The 3,911-nt window shown below is 42.2% G+C and overlaps 1 pseudogene across 1 annotated transcript; it reads right to left on the bottom strand.

Moving 5' to 3' along the window:
• Positions 1-839: 839 nt before the first annotated feature.
• Positions 840-2,678, bottom strand: LOC116549743 (annotated as a pseudogene). Its single transcript, XR_004268040.1, has one exon. The product of XR_004268040.1 is annotated as a cysteine and glycine-rich protein 1 pseudogene (transcript).
• Between the last annotated feature and the right edge of the window lie 1,233 nt (positions 2,679-3,911).

Below are 3,911 nucleotides of genomic sequence, written 5' to 3'. Positions count from 1 at the left end.
CTATTTGACTATCCTGCTCCACCCTCTCTCAAGTATCTTTTTTGACCATAATGGACTAAAAGTAGAAATAAATAAAAAGAGAAAATATACAAACACATGAAGATTAAATATGCCCCTGAATGACCAATAAATCCATGAAGAAATTAAAAAGAAAAAACTTGCTTGAAACAAATAAAAATGTAACCACAACATACCAAAATGTATGGAACACAGCAATAGCAGTACTAGGAAGGAAGTTTATAGCAATAAGCATCTACATCAGAAAAGCAGGAAGATGTCAAATAATAAACTAATATTGTACCTCAAGTAGCTAAGAAAGCAGGAGCAACCAAACCAAAATTAGTAAAAGGAAAGAAATAATAAAGATCAGAGCAAAAGTAAATAAGATTGTGACTGCAAAAACAATACAGAACAATAAAAAGAAGAGTTGGTTTTTGAAAATGTAAATGAAATAAACAAACCTTTATCTGAATTAACACAATAAAAGAGAGAGGAAGCCCTAATAATAAAAAGAAAAATGAAAAGGAGACATAACAGCTGAGATTATAGAAATACAAATAATCATTAAAGATGATTAAGTTGGTGCAAAAGTAATTGTGGTTTTTAATATTATAAATATCTATAACCAAAAAATCAGAAGACCTAGAAGAAATGAATAAATTCCTGGATACATACAATCTGTCAACATTGAACCATGAAGAAATAGAAAAACCTCAATAAGTCAATACTGAGTAACAAAATCAAAGCCATAATAAAAAGTCTCCCATCAAAGAAAATTCCAGGATCTAATGGCTTCACTGCCGAATTCTACCAAGCATTTAAAGAACTAACACAAATTCTTTTTTTTTTTTTTTCTGGTCTAAACAGCTTTATTGACCAGATGAGAAATTCGCTTGGGTACAGCCCATGCCTGCAGCCTTTTCAGTGTTGTTCTTTCACTCAAATATTGTTGTTCTTTCAGTCGCCTGGAGCAGCGAGGCCCAGCCCTTTCCCCTTCCTCCCACCACTACTCCTAACCTGGGGCCAGGAACGGTGGAGTGATGTGATCGAAGGGTCCCCTTAGAAGGGCAGAGTGGAAGAGGCAGGGTCTTGGGTTAAAGGGAAGAGTCCGAGGTCTCAGGGCAAAGGGAAGGGGTGTCTGGATGAAGACCGAGGCTGTGCCTACCTCCCTCCACATCTGAGGATCAAGCAGGTGTGGCAAGAACAGGGCCCTGACCTGGGCTCAGCTGACCACAGCCTCAGGACCCAGCGTTAAGGCCAGGGGTAACTACCTGAAAATTTGGGCCACTGATAAATGCCAACATATGTTTCAGGCATTTCATTAGGATCCCCCATCAAGCAGGGAACAGCATGTCTGAGAAGGTTAAACGACATCCTGATTTAGCAGTCCTTAGACCTGGGTTATTCTCCTCCCACTCCAAGTGGGAGGCTATCAGTTCCACAAAGACTCAAAGGCAAGAGGCCTTGAGAAGCAGGAGCTCCTCGGACCCTGCCTGCGTGCCTCTCTGCCTCCTGCAGTGACTCCCTGAGCTGGGACTCCTCAGGCTTATTCTGAGGGACACTAGGAAGCCCATCCTCTTTCCCACAGAAGAGAATCTCTGGGATCTAATAAACCCAGCCCTCCCCCGTCCCCATCTTGGTCTAGCTTCCCTCTCCCTCCAGCCTGTTGCTGCTGCTCCTCTGGGCACCAAGATGTGTCCTCGGGTGTCTTGGCCAGCTGATAATGGACACACAGAGCAAGAGGCTAAGAACAGAGCTCTGTGGGGTGAGGTGTGGGGAGAGGGACCTGCTGTCACCTAGACTAAAATCACTGAGGTCTCCTACTGGTGACGGGGTCAGATGCCAGGCCTGGGGAGCCCTTTAGTGGCGTGGGACTTCAGGCAGACCCCCAAACCAAAGGGAGCCAGATGTCCAAGTTCAAGCCATTAGTGATATGTGGCAGGGCCGAGAGAGAGAAATAATTCCGGAGGTCTCCAAAGCTGCCGGGGAGGGAATGGTGAGGAAAAGTGCAGGAGTAGACAGGGCGTGGTGGGTGACGGTGGCCTCACTCAGAGTGGACCAAGGCCCCAGCTCCTTGCCCAAAACCAAAGCCCTTGAGCCCGAAGTTTTTAGCATAGCATCCTTTGCAGTAAATCTCGCCATCCTTGTCGGCCAGGGTGGTTGACTGAAGGCCTTTGCCACACTTGGCACATCGGAAGCAGGACTTATGCCAGGACTTCCCAGCACCAATCACCTTCTCCGCAGCATAGACTGCCTGGCTGCATCGGGGGCAGCGCTCGGAGCCACCAATCTTCTGGGCAAATTTGGATGCATTGGGGTTGGTGGTGGGCCTGTGGCCAGGGCCTTCCTCATGCTTGATGCCCAGCAACTCGCCCTTGTCAGTGCTCAGGGTGCCCGTGCCCTGCCCATAGCCATTGCCTTTGGGCCCATACTTCTTGCTGTAGCAGGACTTGCAGTAGATCTCCTCGCCGTGCACGGCCACAGTGGTGCTGTCCAGATTCTTCTTGCAGACCATGCACAGGAAGCAGGATTTATGGAAGCTGTTGCCTTCGCACCGAACCTCTTCAGCAAAGTAAACTGTCTTCTGACACACCCCACATTTCTTGCTTCCTCCCCAGCTCGGCATTCTGGCAGCTGGCTGGGCGGCACGCGGGCTGCGGGCGCTCTCGGAAGTGGCGGCTCCTAACACAAATTCTAAACAAACCCTTCAAAAATATTGAATAGGAGAGAATACTTCCAAACTCATTCTACAGGCCAACACTATGCTGATACCAAAACCAGACAAACATACACACACACACAAAGATAACTGCAGGCCAATAGCACTGGTGAACATATATGTAAAACTCCTCAACAAAATCTTAGAAAACTGAATTCAACAATACCTTTAAAAGATTATTATCTTTACCAAGTGGGATTTATCTTAGGGATGAAAGGATGGTTCAACATATGCAACTCAAAAATGTGATATATTACATTAACAGAACCAAGAAGAAAAACCATATAATTATTTCAATAGATGCTGAAAAAGCATTCAATAAAATTCAACACCTCTTTGTGGTTAAACAAAAAAGCCCTCAAACTGGGTATAGAGGGAGAAACTTCAAAATAATAAAATCCATATATGAAAAACCCACAGCCAACATCATACTAAACAGGTAAATACTGAAAGCCTTTCCACTAAGATCTGATACAAAACAAGAATATCCATTTTTACCACTTTTACTTAATAATGAAATTCCTGGCCTGAACAATTAGGAAAAAAAAAAAAAGAAACAAAGGGCATCCAGGTTGGAAGGAAAGAAGTCAAGTTAGACTTATTTACAGGTGATGTGACTTTACATTTAGAAAAATCTAAAGATACCACCAAAAAAAGTTAGAACTGATTAACAAATATAATAAAGTTGTAGGATACAAAATAAACATACAAAAATCAGCAGCATTTATATACACCAATGGTAAACAATCTGAAAAATAAATCAAGAAAAGAAACCCACGTATAATAGCTACAAAGAATATAAAATATAAAATACCAATTTAATCAAAGAAGTGAAAGCTGTGTACAAGAAAAGCTATAAAACTCTGAAAAAAAGAAATTGAACAGAATACAGAAGAACAGAAAAGCATTCCATGCTCATAGATTAGAATTAGTATCGCTAAAATGACAATACCACACAAAGTAATTTACAGATTTAATGTAACCTCTATCAAAATACTATGTATATTCTTCCTAGAAATCTGAAAAATATTATAAAATTTATATGGAACCACAAAAGACCCCAAGTAGCCAAAGCAGTCCTGAGCAAAAAGTACAAAGCTAGAAGCAATCACTGAGTTCAGAATTCACTACAAAGCTGTAGAAATCAAAATAGCATAGTAATAGCATAAAACAGACACATACGCCAATGCAA

Source organism: Sapajus apella, unplaced genomic scaffold (assembly GCF_009761245.1).
Source record: "Sapajus apella isolate SASKATOON/1434 unplaced genomic scaffold, GSC_monkey_1.0 scaffold1, whole genome shotgun sequence".
In the NCBI taxonomy this organism is placed as follows: Eukaryota; Metazoa; Chordata; class Mammalia; order Primates; family Cebidae; genus Sapajus; species Sapajus apella.
The sequence above is the reverse complement of the archived record's forward strand: the minus strand, read 5'-3'. Positions and strand labels throughout refer to the sequence as shown.